The sequence below is a fragment of the Haplochromis burtoni genome, unplaced genomic scaffold, assembly GCF_018398535.1.
Source record: "Haplochromis burtoni strain Fernald_Lab_line unplaced genomic scaffold, NCSU_Asbu1 Contig_19, whole genome shotgun sequence".
Taxonomy (NCBI): Eukaryota; Metazoa; Chordata; class Actinopteri; order Cichliformes; family Cichlidae; genus Haplochromis; species Haplochromis burtoni.
In genome coordinates this window covers 3,491,996-3,513,401 of record NW_024582380.1, presented here as the reverse complement: position 1 = coordinate 3,513,401, position 21,406 = coordinate 3,491,996, and positions in this window count along the sequence as shown.

Sequence of the window (21,406 nt, the reverse complement as noted above, 5' to 3'; positions counted from 1 at the left end):
TTCAAGCAGTCAGGACCAGCTTTGTAATTTCCCACAAAATCACAAACAAACAGTAAGACATTCTCTGATGGGGAGTTTTGGTGAACACTGCTGTGCTAATATTCCCGGAGAAGAAAGAAACGTTTGAGAATATGCCCCTCTCTAGGCTAGCCATGATGGATCAAGGACATTGTGGGAAATCTGCAATTCAAGTTGAAACAAAGTGGAAATTTTGTATTTTTTCTTCTTGACTTTCAACAAGAGCTATGATGTCCACAGCACAGCCCCCTTTTCTTTGTATGTGGGATAGCGAAAGAGTTTGAGATTACAGAGGAGCTGGCAGCAATGAAAAGGACTACAACAGGGAGTATTTTGTTCACGAGGGTAACAAACCACTCCCTGTTGCCCCATTTTACCCCCGTTTACCCCTATAGGTTGGGCTGAAATGGGGGAAACTGGCAGGTGGTGCAACCGATGGCCATCCAAATCTGCCAGAGAAATATACTGGATTTTTCAAGCAACTGCAAAATAAAGTGACTGAAATGAACCCAGAACTGTGATTCGTATTTTTTCAGTGTATCATAGGGAGTGTGGTGTAAGTCACTTCTAAAAATGAACCCTTTTGTTGTTGCTAAAATAGTTAACTTCATCAGGGAAAGAGCACTGAATCACAAACAGTTTGTTGCACTTTTAATTCACTAAGCAGAGCACTTCAAATCAGCTTCACTGCTAGATTTTTATTCTTTTCTCAAAGAGAAGAACTTTCCACTCATATGAGACATACTCAGAAGATGTGGGTTGTACAGCCTAGATTTCTCCCTGAATAAGAAAAATGAATAAAAAAAACTGCAGATGAGTTACACTACAAGCAACATAGCGACAGCACTTTGTTAAAAGTTAAAAGTCTTTGAAATTTTGCAAATAGTTATAAAATATTCAAATTTTTACTTCCCGCTTTACATTTGCTTGCCTAACTGTAACATCTACTCATACCAGAAAGAGTTTTTAAACTGTATTTGGTATGGGTTTATAGGACAACATCAGTGAGCCAACATTACACTGTGAAACCAAAATGTTGATATAAAATCAAAAATATATTCCAGGTAAACAGATTTTTGGGGTTTTTTCTGTTTTTTTTACTTGTTGACCTTTCAAACAGCACAATTGTTCATTACTTCAGTCTTGCTAAAATCTGTGAGGCTTCAAAATAAGAACATCACTCGTGTCTGTGCCGTCACAGGAATTGACCTGCACTCCTGGTGTCACAGATTCACTGATTTAATATGAAGCAAACTCTGAAACAAGAAGATTTTGGCTGCATCTGAAACTCATGATCATCTGCCAAACATGTCATATATAGCTGTTTTTTATGGAGGACCAGAAGTCTATTTTATAGTTTATATTTTATGTACGCTTAATCCGATTACTTTTTTCAAGTATCGAGTAAAGTAAGGGATTACTATTGCAAAAAAGGTCATTAGATTACTGTTATTTTCTCGTAAGCTCACTCGGTTACTGCATTACTAAACCGTGATTTTGTTTGCAAGAGTGTCTCATGACAATGACGCAAGCGTGTGCGGCGTTCGTGGTAACAGATGTTTGCAGATCAACAATGGATGATTTATCGAGTGTGGGAGAGAGCATCGCCGTGCAGCATTTAAAGCATGGAAATACTGACCTTACTTTGAGTTTGATTCCGTAAAACGTTACAAAAACATTAGCGTCTGCTGTACACTGCATGAGACCAAAACTTCTTTTTACAGTGAAAAAACCCCTAAACGTCAGAGCAAGTACTTAGCACGCTGCCACGGGAATGTGAAATTCACAGAGACACCCCCGGGTCCCGGACACTGACAGATGAGATGAGATGAGAAATCTTATCTTTTCCATACCAAAGGTGAAAACACCTCAGTAGTGCATACAGGTAGTTAAAATAAAAAAAAAAAAAAAAAAAAAAGCATGGTCACGCTGATTTTCCAATTTTTAGTGCTATAAGTTTTATTGTACATATTCTCATGGGGGCCTGATTTAGAGATAGTAGCTTAGGATCTTATTAGCTGCATATTGTGAAATTGCTTGTCTTCTTCTTTTTTGTGTCTTACCAAAATACTTAATGATAATTTTAGAATGACAATAAATTCAATGAAGAAAAATGCACTCTTTTAATATGAACAATATTACAAACTGACAGACAAATTCATATCTTCCAACCATAGATTTATATCTTCTACACCAAAGCTGCAGTATAATGTAAAACATAATCTGAACAAAAAAAGCACACTTGACCTCTTAAAAGAAAAATGACACAAGTATTCATCTTGAATTTGGTACTACTCACACTAAACAGACATTTCTGTTGTATGAATAAAGATTTTTGCCAATGCAAGTATTGCGTTTCTGTATTTCTGTGTCACTTGGGCAGAAGCACCAGTGCAACAACCCCAAAACAACATTTTTGTCTGTGAGCAGATGCATGCTTCATCAAACTTTAATCACTCCCAAGTGCTGCGCTCTTTTAATCGAATACACTCAAGCCAAATGTCCTATTTGTCACAGAGGAAGTGGATAAAGTATAAGTGTGATGTTTGACCCTCGTGGAATGAATTGTTCCTATATACTGCAAGCAATTTACAATTGATTTAATCAGTAATGTCTCTCATGACTCCTTTGTCATACTCTCTGTTTTCCATGATAAGCTCTCACCAGCATTTGACTAAAAAACGAACACAGCTTATGCTACAAAAGCACACTGGAAACCAGAGGGATTTTATTTCTTCTGAGTGACCATGTGATTTATTGTCCAACACAGAAGCCAACTGGCAACTTCATTACAAGCTAAGCTTTTCAGCTGGGTGAGACACAAAGCAACAAAATGCAGATGTGCACAATTTTTCATATTTTATTGTATAAAAGCTTTACTTTTTCCACATTTCTGCAATATCCAAGCCTATAATGTATATTTAGCATTAAACCTTCATCTCACACTGCAAGAAGAAATGTTTTTTTTTTTTACCTTTTTTTAATTTATCATGATTTGTACAGGATGTACTATACCTACAGGCAACGATTTCAGAAACTCTGGGTAGCAGAATGATATAGAAGAAGGAAGGATGTTAGAAATCCATGTGCATTAATTTGATATGTATCAGTCACATCTTAAAAGCAGTCATACCTGATGGAGACTACATCATTCATTGATCAGTTTTAAGTAATGTTACATTATTCAGTTACTCTCCAGAAAAAAGTAATTTGCAGCACTATTTGTTTTGTCACTTTTGCATTACTCGTTAACATGCCCCCGAAAGACACTGTCACGTAATTACCACTTTACAATATAAGCCTTAGGTTACACACTGACAAATCCCTAATGAAGGTTCTAATGAGGACATGCATACAATCTTTCTAATGTTCAAACAACACAAAGCAAAGTTAAAAAACAAGCCTATAAAAGCCCACGAAGCAATCACCACCGCAATTCTTTGTAGAAAGACAGGTAGAAACCAGTTATAGATCAGGCTCTGACTGCTGGGATGGGGTCAGCATAGACTCAGCTTTAACATCACCCTGGGCTCTTGGCTAGCTTTGTGTTAGCATGCTAGTATATGTACATGCTTATAAAGAGCAGTATAATGCAGTTATTTCAATCCTGGAAGCACTCTGCACTTTACTGTCGCACTGCAATAAAAATAAAGGTGAAAAATAACAAAAATAAAAATAAAAGTCATTTGTTCAATGCAAATAAAAAAGATGTAGGCCACATCACCATTTTCCTCCTTCCTGTACACTGATTGTAGTGCAGGTTTTTCTTTCAATCCACCCAGCCTGCAGATAACTGAATACAAGTAACTGCATATTTGTAACTGTAACCAAATTTTTACTGAATTACCAATTTTGGCATGATAATATGTTACATAACTGTGTTACAAAAAAATCTAGCGTGACTGCTCTGCGTCTTCCTTAGTTTCAACATCATAAGAGGTAAGTCTGTTAACTTTGCTAATACTTCGAAAGAACCGATGCTGTTAGGGCCTGTTTGCGTTTTTACCTTCTTGTCCTTTTGTGCGATAAAAAATAAAAAATGTGCAATGTTCATGTCTTCATATCTGCTCAAAAGTTTTAAAACACTTTATATTTTATTAAGTGATGTGATTATAGTACAGGAAAAGGGAACATTTGATGAGATTTTTTTTGCCCATCAGTGAGATAACTGAAGAGCTCATGTAACACAAGGAATGAATCAAACAGTCGTTTGATTAGTAGATTTATGTGTGATTACTGAACTTAGTAGAGTGATGTGTTAGATTGCTGCATTGGAGAAAAACTCACTTTGGAAAGTGTTACACACAATATCAGTCCAGTGAAAACTTTGTATTAAATGTATTTATTTGTAAACAGTAAATCTAATTTCGATGAAACACAAATATATTGCTATGACAATAGTATCAGACCAAATATTCCCATATATTATCATAAATTCCTTTCTTTTCTATTTAAGCAGTTATAGAACTGAAAAAATGTCCAGAAATCGTGGCCAGAAAGTGTTCTTGTGAGGTCACAGTGACCTTTGGCCTCTGATCACCAAAATGTTATCAGCTTTTCATTAGGTCCAAGTAAACATTTAGCCCCAAAACAAAATGCCTTTCACCGTGGTCCTCAAAAGCGGCAGATATTACTGACCCCCAAAACTAATTGTTGTCAGTCTTCATTGCAACTTTCTCTGAAAATATTGAGGAGGAAATAGGAGCCACTTGCAACTGTATAGCGATGAGTGGGCTTCATGTGGCTAGTTGATTAAGAATGGTATTGTAATCTCTTTTGATGGTGGTTAATTGTGCATCGGTGCTAACTGTAAATAGATGAGCCACTCAGGACACAAAGACACACAATGGACATATGTGTGCCTCCCCAAGCCAAAAAAAAAAATTCCAGCTTCTTGACACCGGGCTACACGAAGGAAAATAACCCAAATGGCCACTTGTGACCGTGCAGCGACACCGTACAATGTCAACAATCACGTCTGCATTATGCAAAAAGTGGGTAAACAACAGACTGAGGGACACAAATTGGCTCAGCACCAGCTGTCTAATTATCTTTGTGCTGCTCTTGAAAAGCAAACAAACAGTGAAAGCGGGACAGTCTGAAAGCCAGCCAGGCATCGGTTCTAAGTGCTCTGTTTCCCCCAAATCAGATGGGGCGCTCCAATTCTGCTTGCATAGAGAAAGAAGGAGGTTTCAGATAAGACATACAGATTAGATCATAAGTTAAGTCCCCAGAAGGCCTTCGCGCAGTTATTTTGGAAGCACTGTAAAGACTCACAAGAGGCCTAGATAGAATTTACATTTTAATGAATCCTTAGCTGATTGCTGTTATGCAGAGTATCTTGTAAGCGCCTTGTTTAGGCTAACATACATGCATGCACATATACACAAAAAAGCCTGCCTGATGCTCTAGCACAGGCCTGCAGATACAGGTTTGTATCCTTGTGCCCACTAATTTCCTGCTGAGAGGCTGATGCAGAAACACACTGTCCTGTACACATAGCAAGGGAGCAGAGGGGACACAGGGGTGCATTACATGACAAAAACACATTCACACTCATGCGAGAATGTGTTTTTGTGGCTGAAAAATAATATAAAAATTGCAATATTCTTACCTGCTTTAGAAAATATACAAAGCAGAGGCCTGAAGCGTCATGTTTTTCAATGTTGCCTGTTCATTCTGATGTATTTTCATGAACAGGATATCTACTGAAAGCCTCGAGGGATTTATTTAAATTAGACACAAAAATGCCCAGTTGGACTCGAGAATGAACTGCTTAGATTTTGGTGAAATGGAACAACGATAAATGATCTGCACTTATACTGCTCTTTCTGATTTCTGCTAGGTCCCACAGAGGGCTTTTAAACATTCGACCATTTGGGATTCAGGACTGCGTAATTAGAGGACACCCCACTCGACCACATAAGCCCATCAAGGTCAAAGGTTAAGGTCACAGGAACTTTATGTCTTCACCTCAAATCCACATTCATGTCAACATGAAATCTCTGTAGCACCTTTAGGGAATTTCTTAAAATATGAAGACTTTATTAGATGTTAGTTGTCACAGGTCACTGTTATGTGTGACACCTATAAAATTGTTGGCTATGCATAACAGCCTATATGTATGGCATGTGCTGCCTGACTGGTTGATGCAGGTATGTCAGAATAGTACAACATTTTTGTATATTACACAGAACATTAGGTGATACAGTTAACTATATATTCGTGGAGCAGGGAATGGGGTCGTCTTTTTATGTTGCAACATCACAGTGACAGGCACATCACTGAGTAGCAGGAGCACAGTGACAAGTGGCACTGTGATGGGTGTTACTGACGAATTTGGCTCGTTGGAAGACGACATGTATCATGTCAGAATCGTCAGGACTCGTCACTTCACTGTCATTTAGCACCAGCCTGTGTGGGAGTGAAGACAAATCCACATTCCTGCGTCGTTATCAGGCACACTGCAGTCGGAGGCGTGAGTAACGATTAGTCACGTACAGTGGTGGCTGCTATTCACTAGTCAATACTAAAAAAGATGCCAGCAATGGCAGCTCCTGCCGTTAATGACATTTTTGGTGAGTGACATCAAACGCGCTACAAAAGGCTGATCCCGGCTGTGAAAAACAAATCCAGCTTGTGCCGTGGGACCCGGAGTGAAACAGAGTCCTGGCAGTCCTTACACTGCTTTAAAAATGATCAGTTCCCTCCCTTGTAAATGGCAGGGGCTCCTGGCATATCCAGAATAGGAAGCATCTTATCTGCAGCACCCCTCTTATCGCTCAGCCCCAGTGGAAACTATTGCCAGGTAGCGGGTTGTCATATGACACACAGCTCTGTGACAAGCCACAGCTCAACATAGTTTGCCACACCACTGGCAGCACCCATGTGATAAAACACAACACAACAGTACTGCAGGGTCTTGATAGCACTGAGGGGAAATATGAACTCAGTGATGATTTATATCTGTCTTATTAAAGAGCTGACCTTGACCATGGGGAAAACTGGATTAGTTGGATTTATTTTTAACAAAGAGATGGGATGTGTTATGCAGAGCCTCTTCTTTTTCACGCTCTCTATTATTTGCCTCACTCTTTCCCTGTCTTGTTTTTACTAGCATCCAAAAGCATGTTCATTGTCCTGTTAAACAAAAGGAAAGGCTGATGCAACAGTCCGTGGCCAGGCGTCTCTCGCTGGCACAACATTAACACAGCAGACACTGACTCGGCACTCGCTGTGGGGTAACACTGCTTGAGCAAACAGCACACATAATGCCAGCATGCTGCTTCATAGACACAGCCTGATGAAAGGATCCTGGAGGTGATTGAAAGGATGAGTGCACGCTCCACCTGCAACTGCAGGTATACATCCTGCTTTTTTCTTTCTTTGACAGAAATGCAAAAGCAGGTCATTTCTTATACTGCTATGCATGGCCGTTATTAGCTGAGACTATAATCATTTAGATGCACCCGAAGAGGCATTTTACAAAAATAAAGTAAACTTTAAATGCCACTTGCGACACCTTTTGGTGTTTCTGAGCTCACAGAAACAAACCCTTGCTAACATTAACCTTGGCGGTGGTGACCGGGTACAGTTAAAATCCATTTGGAACACTAGTAAGTCCGAAATGAGAAATGATAGTCTCTGAGGATGAAGACCAGTTCTTGAATAAATGAACCGCAAGGTATTTACATCGCTGAATTGGCTGGGGGACATTGAACTGACCTTACATTATAAGGTCACTTCTCCCCTCTCACTTTTCCCACACTCAACATTAGTGCTCCTTAATCTCCTCCTTCTTTTTTCATTCCCATTTTCTCCTCCGCCGTCTACACAGCTCGCTCCTTTTCCCTTACCGTTAGACGTTATCTCAAAGACCAGATCACCATGGCAACAATTAGTCACATCGTCATCGCCCACACTTGCGTTTGATGGCTGTTTTTATTTTTGAGGGTTCGTCGATGCACCCCTACCTCACTGGCAGATCGCCAAGTAACCTGTTCTGGTGAAGAAGGAACAATGTTGCCATCTGTTGGATCCGTGTGTTTGCACACAGTCAGTGACACTGAAAAACACCCAGCATTTCCCGTGATGACTCATGACAGGCAATCACATGCCAATTAAGACCTTCGGCTCCAACCAGGAGCTGTGTGGCTCAACCGTATTTAACAAGTGTGAAACACATCTAGTTCCTCTTCGAAAAGGTCAGCAGACGTTGTAGTATTTTTTTTTTCTGCCTTAAAAATAAGAGAAAAGAAAAACAAAGGCGCTCTCTCTCTCTCTCTGGAGTTCTGTTATATATTCTGCAGGCAGCCACACGCAATGGTGGTATGATACAAGTCTGACTCAGGTAAAAGTAGAGCATGAGTAGCCTGATGACAGCTTGGTTAATTAAACCTAGAAGATATTCAGGCTTACGACCAGGACTCATATTTATTTGTCAGGGCCTGCCATATTGTATATCTCTAAAAGAGTGCTCTCCTGCAGCAGGGTACCAGCTAATGTGAGAGATAATGTATTGGCTGAGATTTTGGCTGAGTGTTACCCTTGAAATCTTGGATCTGTTTCTGCTCTCTGGAGGCGCTAATTAAGTTTTTTTTTTTCGTCTTCCTCTTTTTTCCCCGAGTCTCACCGTTAAGTGATGTAATACTTCATAGTCACAAATAATTTTCCATGTGGGACAGATCATTGCTCTTGTTATTTATTCTGCTTTCTCAAATCCTTGCCAGGGAAATCTTTACCTCCATATCACGATTTCTTCAGCAGCCAGTGCTAAGGAACACGCTTCTGAGAGCTAAAGAAAGAGGAAAGAGCTGATTGTTCGGGTTGTAGATCACCCAATATTGGAGGTGGCTGAACTTGTGTCTGCTGGGGGCATTTCTACACTCACACAATAGGTGGGGACCCCTGCTGAGACACAAGCCCAGAGCTACATTTTAATTATTATCCAGCAGAGCTGTTTGGCAAAAAGATATAATTTGCTGTCTTTGCAGCGGGTTAGAATAGTGCTTGTGCACCAAAGATGAATTTTTGCGTCTCTCTCTGACCAGTCACTGGCACACAAGTCTCTCTGTTTTCAAGTTTGCATCAAGAAAAGACAACAGCTTTCCTGTTCTTGGACCGTAAAGCTCTGCTATGGCATGCCAGACTCTAGACGATAAAAGAGACAATTGGTGTGCAGATGCTCAGTGATATTCTGTAAAATGACTCACTATTGTCTTAAGCAGATCTGCTCAGTGAATTTTTAGCAAAGTTGGCAAACAGCTCTACATCCATCAGCCACAACATTAAAACCACCGACAGGTGAAGTGCAGAGCGTCTGTCATCTCGTTACAGTTTTAGTGTTCTGCTGGGAAAGCCTCAGGTCCCGGCATTTATGTGGATGTTACACTGACATGAGCCACCCACAAGAACATTGCTGTAGGCCGAGAACACTCCAACATACTGTTGAACTGTGGCACGAGGAACACAACAAAGACCCCAGTGCCTCCAAACGCCCCTAGATTCCAATGCAGTTGTGCAGCCAAAAAAGATGTGCAGGAACAAACTCCATTGACCCTGCGAGCTATAAGATTCACTTGCCAACCCTCTGCTACTAGGCCCCCCTGACAAGTTCTGGTGACACAGGAGGCACCTACACAAAATTAGGCAAGTTGTTTTGATGTTGCAGCTTTGAAGTTCAAATTTTTTGAGAATGAATACTCAGAAAATAGATATTGGAAGGACAGATGAAAAAATAAAATGTGCACATTTCCAAAAACCTTTTTAGATTCTGCATCCTTCAACTCAAAGCACACTCAGCTATTCATCTTAGTTTACATTTGGATTCAGCACTGCTCCTTTTAAAATAAAAAGGTTGTAGAATGCTTTCCATTTCATTTAATGTCAAAGTACGCTGCATTTTTAAAGTTTCCAAAGTGCTGCTATTTTTGGCTGCATATTGTAACACCCCGCTGCGAGGATAATGATCCCACCCAAAAACCTTGGCTCAAAAACTGTGTGAAATATTTTCGCATTTTATGCTTTGCAAATTAATGCAAGCACCTCATTTCCTTTCATTATTTATTCATTGGGAGCAAATGTTTTCCTCTGTATGCATGCGGATGCTTTTTTCCCCTTCAGAGGACAAAGATACAGTAACCTAGGTAGCATTTCACAAAATTTAAAAAGAAAAATTCTAAAGAAAGACTTTTTCATGTTTCCTGTCCACATAACCTTCCTTTAAATACCAAACTGAAAGAATTATCTTGACAGAGAGGGATAAAAAATTGTTTCTGACTTGTTTTTCAATTATTGCTGAGTTTTCCATGTGAGGCCTCTTTTTTCTCCAAAGAGATTTGCATAAAGTTTTATGGAGATTACAAGTACAAACACGCTTCAGCTGTTGATCTCTTGCCAGCCTTGCCAGATATCTTCAAACATCCTGAATATCACTGTGACATTATATAACTGATAGAAATCCACATCAAGACAGCTTTGAGTTAAACCTTATTTCGGTCCCCGAAGGTTGCAAACATTCATTACTGTGCCTGTTTTTTGGGGGAGGGGGGGTTCAAAGTATTGAACTGAAGCTGATCTGAAGAATGAGTTTCCAAAACAAACATGTAGAAAATGTTTATGTGATTTTAATGAGCTTCCGGTCAAATTTGCATTCTCTGGAATTGCTGTGCTTGCCAATTATCTACAGTAGCTCGTCACACCAGTCACGAGACCGCACACAACTCCATTTAATTAAGTTGTATTCAGATCCTAACATAGCCAGACTGCGCTCATTGTTAAGCCTTTGCCAAACCTTTGAATGTCTGTTGTACTAGACGTCCTCGAGACTGCATTGATCCTCTCGGGTACATTAACCTATCAATGCAGTAGGCACTGTGCATTATGATTAAGCACATGGAAAGGATCCTCGTTCCTCACTCAGAGGTCACAGAGAGGCAGGTACCACAATGTCCTGGCAGCAATATCGATGTGATGGAGTTCATGCTATGCCATATCTATCATGGAGTAAGTATACTGTGATTAACTGTGGCCAGCAGTATCGTGGGGGCTGTTAAACCTATATGGCAAATATGGTAAGTGGGTCTGAGGTATTGATAGGAACACATTGTTATATAAGGGGGGCGAGAGGACAAGGAAATGGCCATCCATCGAGATGCAGCGTAATTAAAGTGCAGGGAGGTGCTTGTGGTTATGACGGGCTCTTTGCCACGTTTCCCACTGACTTTCAACTGGATGAGGAAGGTCAGCACTAAGGTGTTTAGAGCGGTCCCCACAAATTGTTGGACTAAGGCTTGATAATCTCCAAGGCTTTAATGGATCTGAGATCTGTTTACCAAGTGAGTGCACCTTACAAAGTCGTTTGGCAATTGTTTTACCCTCTAACACAATAATAGAACTGGAATTGGCTTCTTGATCAATGACATCAGTGGTTAAGTTGATATATTCAATAAGCGCAACAACCTTGAGCTGCATAGAATCGCCACCCATGTGTGTGTGCGTGCGTGTGCTTGTCTCTGTGTGTGAATGAATCCATCGCGCGCCTGATCTGTGCAGAAGAAATCATAATATTTTACGGGACATATTTGTTATAAGTTCTCCCCAAAATGACTTTAAATGATTTTTGAGGGTGCCTCTCTTCAGTAGATTGACCCGTAGGATATTATATTTGTGAATGAGCATTTATTTGCATTCACAACAAAGTGCATAGTGCTGAGTAACTACTGTGTGTTTATCTAACGCCCCCCCAACAGCTGTTTATTTCATCAAAAAAATCTGTATTTCTGTGGGTGCAGGAGATTCCTGTGGTGAATCTACTGTATAAAGAGGATATGAAAAATGTTCTGCACTGTTTTTTTCACTACTAAAGCTGGGAAAAGGAAGCAGTTAGCATGAGTAGGAGAAGGAACCCTGGCCTATCTGCCTAAGAGTGGATCTAAGGGCTGTAATGTTTCCTCCGGTCTACTCTTGGGCATTAATGGTTGAATGGATAGGATTGGACATGCCTGAAGACTCAACCAGCCTCTAGTTCCGCTCCCAGCAAATCTCAACAGCCCCCATCTTAAGCCCAGATAAGCACTGTGGTCACTGCCCTCCGTAGACTTTGAACAACTCCCGAGTGTAAAAGCCCTTTCTAATTTGTAGCTCATTTAGAAGATACAGCAGTTATGTGGTTTGCTAAGGCACCAAGAGACCAAAACGTGAGAGGAGGGAGGGAGCGAGGGAGAGCTTTTATGACAATAATTTTGTTATTGATATACGCAATATTAGAGCAAACTAATAACTAATAGTTATAGGTAATTATTGTGTATAAGACTGTATGTTTTCAGGCTCTCTGGCTAACATAAAGTGAGAACAAAGGGGAAATGTCTATATGGTTTTATTAGTCTTTAACAAGAGCTACTTGTCACTTGTTATGCCGCATTGCAGCTCAGATGCAGTTGCAAAGTGTCCACTCTTTAGAGCCGTTAAGACAGATTCTTTTTTTTGCATGCCATTTCTTTGTCATCTTAATTTCACTGCAGTAATATCCATAATTCACAGAGAATGTCTCCTTGTCTTTCCCATAAGAAATGAAAAAAAAAAAGTTCAGAGATGGATTCCCCCTAAGTTTCATGAAAAAAGTGTCAGATTCTCAGGCGAACAATGAGAACACTATTACAAGACTTGGCACAGAAAAGCCTCAAAGGCCTTGGCACAAAAGCCTGTACAAATTGAGAAGATAGAAGTGCAAACTCATTAGCTTACCAGGTTTCCAATCACAGCATTTTTTTATATGCTGTATGGCTCCGTCTGCAGAGCTCTCATCTGATGAGAGCCACTTTGCATGACTTCAAAGGACACAGTTATGCCTCAGAACTTAAAGGCTGATGTTTCTGTATTGTGTCAGAACATACAGGGCAAGGTATGTTTCACCTTAATGAAAACTTCCATCAACAGACCTTGACATCTTATTTCCATTTATGTGTGGGGTGGAGGGGAGCACAGAAAATGTCACATTGTCATGTACGAGCACTCCTTGCTCTGAGTCGAGTTTTCCTTTCTTTCTTTTTTGTGCTTCTGCTACAGTGTGATAAACTTCCTTCACCACACTTTCTTCAAGCACCTATGAGAGGGTGAATCTATCTGCTCCTATTTGATACTTCCCAAATGGAATACAATACAGCGCAGAAACAATACTTGACTTTGTGTTTAGGGGCAGAGACAATCGGAATCTCAGATGAATCAGGCAGGTTGATCTCACTTCTGCATGCACTTACAGTGTGGCAATTTTGAAAAGGCCAACTCGGAAATAGTAATGCGCTTCAGTCTTACTTTATATTTGACTACATAATGCTTGTAATACCACAAGCAATACTCCAGCAAAGCAAAGTGTTTGATGACACAGAAGTTGCAGTTGCAACAAAAAAACACTCTATGTTATCTAAATGAAGCCATTATGGAGATTTTTGGGGGGGGGGCTCATCACGTCTGAGCATATTTGATATTTGCTCTGGTCCTTGTTTGGTTTTGGGTTTACTTTCTGCTCCTGCCGAATCAAGTATTTTATCTGCTGTTTGAATATTTTTCTTGCACTCAGTCAGAGATTCATTTGCGTAAGTGAGCGGATACAAAGCTGCAGCAACACACACACGCCCTGTGCTCCACTTTTAACCTTTACATACTGTTGACACTAAATTAATTTTTGCCACAAATAAATCTATTATCACCCACTATCATGTCCCATTATGTCTAAGACATGAAAATATATCAGCCACATTGATTTAACTACATGAAAATGAAAATCACATTCTGGAACTTCTAGCATCCATTATGTAACCATGTGTAAACATTACAGCTGTCATCAACACTATGCTCTCTGATTAAGAAAAACCCTTCTCATATCTAACATGTAAAACACAAAACATAAGAATCTGTTTATTGCAAACAAGGCTGTGTGTTCACAGTGCATGCGTGTGTGGGACGTGCATGTATTTTTCTCACTCACTGAAAAGGCAGCTTAGGTGGTTTTATAATCTTATGACCCGCACAACCCCTCTTTTGATCTCAGTTAGCGCTCAGTGAGTTTAATCTCAATTAGCTTAAAATAAATCTCAGTTACATCAGAATAAATGGATTTGGTTTGTTTGGGGGTTTTTTTTCCATGTCAGATCGACAGGGCTTCAGCTTCCTGATCCACAAAAGCACAGAACCACTACAACTCCTCCTGGGAGTGTTGGTCCATCTTGTAGCTTTTATGGTTGGGCCCAGTCAAGCTCCACTGGCTAAAGCATGGCCACCAGGTGCTGTCCCTTGAGCACCCCGGTTACCCTGACCAGGGTAACCATGCCCAGTAATCTTCTCTTCGTCATATATTTTGTGAATACAAGTTAATACAAGCAAGATATGGACATTCAGGAGGATCTCAGAGATGGGACTCTACTCCTGCACATTATAAGGAGCTGGTTGAGGTGGTTCGGGCTTTTGACCAGGACACTGGATCCCACCTTTGTTAAGGTTTTCAAATATGTCCTACTGGCAGGAGACACCAGAGCAGACATAGAGCAAGCTGGAGACATTATATATCTTGGCTAGGTTGGGAACAACTCAGTGTCTCCCTTGGATGGATGGATGGATGGATGGATGGATGGATGGATGGATGGATGGATGGATGGATGGATGAAATTTGTTTATTTTTAGGTTATTTAACGACATTGTCGGTGCTTGTGCTTGCGGGTACAGATGTTGTGTCTGTGTTGAGTCACCTACTGACCTCCGTGTGACCTCTGTTCCTCATGTACACCATAAATGATCACTCCTGAGCTGTGTTACTGTCTCTTTCGGGATACCACATGACCCCACAAAGGCCATTCTCTGCAAAAACCTGGACAAACACAGAGGGAACACAAACACTTCTTATGTCAAGGTTCCCCATGACCTCTGCCACCACTGTCTCACAAAAAATACACACAAATCCATAAAACCACCATTTTCCTTTATTTGACTTCAAACTGGTGGATTTAAAATCCATATCAAAAGATGCAAATGATGAAATTCAGTCTAGAACAGCCTCGATGTACAAAAATCTATAGCATCTAGACAAAAGTATACAATCTTTAATTCTTTTCATTTTTGTGAAATTTGAGGGACTTTGGGAAAAAGCCAAAAAAAAAGAAGAGATTTAAGATATTTTTGCTGCTGTCAAATATCAAAACATGTCAAATATGACCTGAACAATATGTAAGGGTTAATCTTCCCCTTGGGTACACCATATGGGAGATACTGAAAGATACGCTGCTGTCACTCGTGAGTCTGTCTATTTTTGTACAAATATGCCATCTTGCAGGGTGTGTGGGTAAGACATGATCCTATTATCCCATTAATGTCCATGCCTCAGAATCTTTAGCATTCATTTGCAGACTGCTCATCTCCCTACACCACTTTCATGCTGTTCTGAGAGCAGCTCCTCCATGATGCTGCACTACCATCTGCTGGGGGAACCTACAGGCAGAGTCGATCGCCGCTCACTGTCCCTCTTGCACATCTCTCTCTCTCTTTCTATAACAGAGATTGATTTCTCTGTCTGTCACTGATGACATTGTACGACTGCTGTGTTTAAATTAGCGGCAGTCTGATAAGAGAATGTAAATGAATCAAATCTCCCCGGACTCAAAATCTTACAATTCATTGACATAATATATTGAAGTGCTGTAGGAGTTACAAAAGACCTATTGATATGGTTTGAGACTGACAATGACCTGTGACAGCTTCCATTTACGATCAGACTGTTGTCTGGGACTGTATTCAAGGAGAGAGCTTGACTCTATGCACAGCAGAGACAGCCGATAGCCACAGCTGTTCGAGTCTTTTTAAAAGGCAGCATAACACATTATGTAATGCAATTATGCATCACAATTAATAGCAGGCAATTGTGCAAGCAACCAGCCAGCTGTGATGGGTTTATATAACTGCCCAAAATTGACAAGTCAAAAAAGGAAAGTGAGCAATGTTTTTCCAGTCAGGAGGAAAATTCACTCCTTACTGGAGGCAGTAAGGCACGCACGAGACACAAGTTCTCCTTTGCCGCTCATGTGGTCAGCCTGGAGACAGTTTAATAAATTGCTATGACATAATATTGCTTCCAGTATGTCACATTGTTAATCTGTATAGCTTGGCTTACGTTCAGGTGCTGTATAAGGAGTTCAATCATTGGTGAAAGTGCTCTCACACAGATTCATCGAGCCCGGGCGCATAAAGAAGATGGAGAATTGCTTTGAGCACTTTGTATGTATAATTTGCATAATGCCTTTAATTTTAGCACGCCTGCTATTACACCCAAAGGATAGTTCAATCAGTCGACTATAGGCAGCGTGTGTGTAATGTACATAGTGAATGGGGGCTCGTCAATACAAATATATCATGTTACATAAATTAACACACATTATCAAAAGCATGGGTGTATTCTTAAGGGATATGGACAGCTATAGGTGATTACTGGCACAGTTTTTGTATAACAAATACAAACCTGTGTGATAAAAACAAATAGAACATAAACCCTATCCAAGAGCTGTAAACAAGCCACAGTGTTACACTATGTGGGATATAAACAAAGCCATTCGAGCCGAAGGATGTGCTTTCCTTCTTCCGTCCATCTTGACTGTGAGGCAAGAGTTTATCTTGTGCCATTTTGGATGTTGACGCTAAACTTGCTGCTCTTACACATGCAGATGTGAGACACCGAGAGCCAAGGCTTTTCAAGGTGATGTCAGCAGCATCGCTGCCACATCTAACAGCTGCGCACCCTGGCTGCCGAGGACGAGTGGCAAATACAAGGAAATATTTCATTCCTTGCAACGGCGCATATACATTAGAATGAATCGATTCATGCATGTCCTGAGCTGATATGCTCCCTGGTTAGTGCCGGGAATAGTAATCACAGCCCTTGAGAAGACAAACAGTCTCTGCTGCCACCTAGAGGTGTTGCCACTCTGCTTCGTGGATTTATTCATCATTCTTAAAAACATCAAGCTTTTTGTTCTTGACTCAGAGACCCACAGCAAACACTCCTACTTTTTTTTTACTGACAGTTTGTGGCAGACTACAAAATATCCAACGTGGTAAATGTACACAGTCATTCACAGCTGCTTCAAAGAAGGAGTAAAACTCAGAATTGAAGACTTTCACATGCAGTCTTTTATTTTCACTCAGCTTGAGAAGGCGGCTGCAGCATGTAGGCGCATGCCATAGGGAAATGACTTGCAGTCTAAACAGCTGTAAATTTCAACTGCATGGTGGCCTCAGTCTATGTCAACATTTTATTACTTAGATTGATTAGAATTATATAATGCTTGCCGTGACTGACTGACTCTACTCAATGGCTCTGTAAAAGGAAAAGCATCGTGCAGGAGCTGGAGTCGTAAAGAAGCCGGGTTCATTGGGGGCTGAAAGGCCCGCTGCCCACTGAGGCTGAGAAATCTGACTGTGCTAGCGATTTTGGAGCTGCACACAGAGAACATTTTATGTCACAATTTATTTCGCAGGATATAACGCATGGTGAGTCACCTTTATTTTTGGCCTGCTGGGTCTGTAGCGCTTGCACAGTCTACTTCAAACACAGCCTGCTACTCATTCACATAAACTTGTGGGCACTAAAGCTGTACAAACACAATGTTCTGCAAGCAGTGAGCATGTCTTCTGCAACATTTACAGGCTAAGGAGCAGATATTATTCAATTTCCACGATTCTGAATTCAGATAAACTGCAGCGAAGGATGAGAGCTGTTTTCTTGAAAGTGTCGTCCGAGGTAATGTGGTGTAGTAAAGGGGCATTTGTTAAATGGATTGGAAAAAAACATGTTCACAAAAGCTGAACACTGGACCCTTATTAGCAACAAACAGCAAGCTCCTCCTATTTCAATACGGTAAACCTACCGAGAGGAGACTTTACATGCTGCTGTTCATTAAAGTGCTGTTAACTGGAAGGGTTTTCAGAAGTTTTCACTGAGGGGAGCCAATCAGGGGTATATCCAACCGTGATGTGTTTACTGGGATAACTGAGCAAAGCTGGATTAACAAAAAAGCAAAACAGACACCTTCCCAGGGAACCCAGATCTTCAGGTTTCACTCCAGATCACAGGTGTACAACCCCTCATCCTCAGTCTTTAATTGGTTCAATTTGCAGAAATCTAATATTAATAATACATTCGTCATTTAGGAAGTTGCATCAGTTTTGCTATCAAGTAATCAAAACACGGAAAAACTCAGGTAAGGTCCTACATCGGGTAATTATTTTCTTTTATATGTTCTATTGTTTTGTCTTGTTTTGTTTTTTGCTTGGTTGATTGGGGTTTTTCGTGTGTGTGTGTGTGTGGGGGGGGGGCTTTTCGGGATGAAAATCAGTCCATAACAAAACAAGTAAAAATTGTGGAAGAAAAACATGTTAAAAGTTAATATTTTAATTTAAGAAAAGAAATTAACTGAAATTAACAAGTTCTTAATGTCATTGTGCCTACCTTATTGTGAGCTTAAACGACAGGGGCATCTGTGTCTTTTCCTGTATGGTTGAGTGGCAGGTCTTAAATCTCTGCATCCGTTTTAACAGAACGCCTACAGTCATTAGTCACCACGATCACAGATGTGAAATCTGTTCGCAGTCCCAGTCTGACTGTATCTGTTAGCATCACAGCTCAAGCGGCACTGATTAGCTTTTGTATTTAAAAATAATTAATTATTGCAACAACAGACCAAATCTGTCAAGTCAGCATGAAATAACAGTTGCTGGATGCTAATAGCCATGAACCAAACATGTTAGATTGATGATGAGTCATTTTAGAAGGTATATGAGTGTATATGAATCACTAAATGATCAGTACTGACATACATAGTTAGTAATGATCACCTCCATTGTTATAAGAAACATGTATCAGCCATATGACCTGACTTAAATCCTCTCTGTGCCTTTTATTGACTGTGTCAGTTGATTTGGTAACTTTTATAAAGCCTTCAGGGACTTTAAAAAAGGAGCCTTGCCTCAAATCTGCCAACTCCAACAAAACCGTCTTCTCTTTGAAGAGATGAATCTCAAGTTGTGCTGCTCTCTGTGTTTGGGGCTCAGCTGTGTCCAGTGGCTGTGATGCATGAAGCCAGTAGAAAGCCATAGAAACAGATGTAACTGCATAAACTGTATTATGAAAACAACATGTTCACTTGTTATAAACACTTAGTGTAAAAAAAAAAGCCACCTTAATTCTTTGGTTTGATTTACCTGAAAGAACTGGATTTCTTTCTCTCTTTCTTTCTTGTTGTGGATATTTGGACATGAACTGCAAAATCTAAGCTTTTATTTTTACACACCACAGAGTGACATCTATTTTACCAGAACAATTTTTTAAAAGCTTCCAGTGATCTGTAACAAACTGTTAATGCTGAATGTAACTTGCTTACATACTTTTATTTTAAATGTACATGCTAATTATTCCTACAGCCTAGATGTTTGCTGCTGAAAATGTCCTTAAGACCACAAGAGGGCAGATGTGGCTTACATTTACAAACAGCCATGTGCTGAAACCAACATGTGAGTTCCTCTGCTCAGCCTCTGACGCTGAAAGCAAAATGGAGAAAGACATCTGGGCTAACTGTATGTAAAAATGATTGAAGTGTGTTTGTGGATGATTGAAAGGGGGTTTATATCCTCTTTTATGTTGCACCACGTCCTCCGGGGCTGTGTCAATACTGACTGAAGCAGCTCAGCACCATGGACAGAGATTCCCTTCAGCACCACGGACAGCACCGTCCCGTGACTCTTGAACATAAGGACAGGATTTTATTTATTTGTTTGTTTTTTAAAACTGAGGAGTAGATCGCACATTAAATGGTGTAGTTCGTAAGTTGTGGGAGGAGATAACCTTACTGTTTGATTATGCGTTGCGGGCTCTTTATGGGTCACCTTCTCACACAAGCCACAGCCGAGAACAAACGTGAGAGAGCTGGACGATTCAAAGAGATGCGGCTATGTGGGATTTCCTCAGAATGGGGGTTGGGGGGTTCTCGGGATGAAGGAGGGGGGAGGAGGATTTCGCAATCTTTCTCCCATTACAACATGAATCGCGTCAGCGCAAATACGTCAGAAAGGGGGGTAAAAGGGGAGGGGTGGTGTTTAACCCCTTCCCCCCTAAATTGTGCCTGTGAATTGCCTAAATATAATATACTGCTCGAGGAAAATCACGAGTCCATCTGAGGTCATCGTGACTCTGATTGGCTGAGGATCTTTTGCTGTAGTCATAAAATCCGAACATCCATGATAAAATAAAAAATAATTGAATTAATTGGAAAAGAAACTGTTATACTAAGACACGCGTGATAGCCGTCCTGTTGAGTTACTTTTCACAGAAATTATTTCTACATAAAAAATGTTTTACTTCTGAGAATATCATTAACTTTATTCTTTATGTTTCTGGTAAATAGGGCACGATCTCATTAAGCATCACCATGAATCAGTCCACCCCTACCTCTCGCACAAAGTGGTATCACCCTGATATCACACTCGTGTTGCACATGGCATGCCAATATGCCAAAGAAATGGTTAGATTACAGACAAGAGTCTAGTCTTATCTATCTGAGATAATCTGAGATTACTGTAAGTGAGCTGAATGCAGAAAACAGTTACAGCTGAAGTTGCAGAAATCCATAAAGCCCAATATGTGGTTACATTTGTCACTTAAGGCATTTTAAATGGTTATATGCCAGACTGTGGTGTGCAGTACAGCAAATAAAACACTTCGGGTACATGTTATAGTTTAAACAGTACAAATAAGAGTACAAAGGCATGCACATTGCATAAGAAATATTTCGACATATTATATATAAAGCTCATATATTAAAATGGGTCAAACCTACCATTTTCCGGTAAGATTATGGCAGATTCTTAAATTTGCAGGTTAATTGCATCCAAAATATACAAGTCAATGGTGCCTCTGCTTAACATGTAGAAAAAACAACAGATAAGCAAAAGTTTTTTGTTTTGTTTTTTTACATATAACTAATTTTTAATGTTCAAATTGTATTTGATTAGCCATGTTATTATTTAATCCACTGAAATTTGCATCATATTGTCTTGTTCTTTATGTTAAAGATGTGTAATTTATAGGGGATTAAAAACATATTCTGGCGATTGTTAACTGGGTATTAATACAAGTCAGAATGGCTCTTGGATAAGTGGAAGGTGAGATGTTCCAGCAGTTAAATCAAAAATGGAGACCAGCTATAGAAAAACTGAGTTCTAGCAGTTTTTCATTTAATAAAAGTTCACAAACAGAAAGTGATAGATAGATAGATAGATAGATAGATAGATAGATAGATAGATAGATAGATAGATAGATAGATAGATAGATAGATAGATAGATAGATAGATAGAT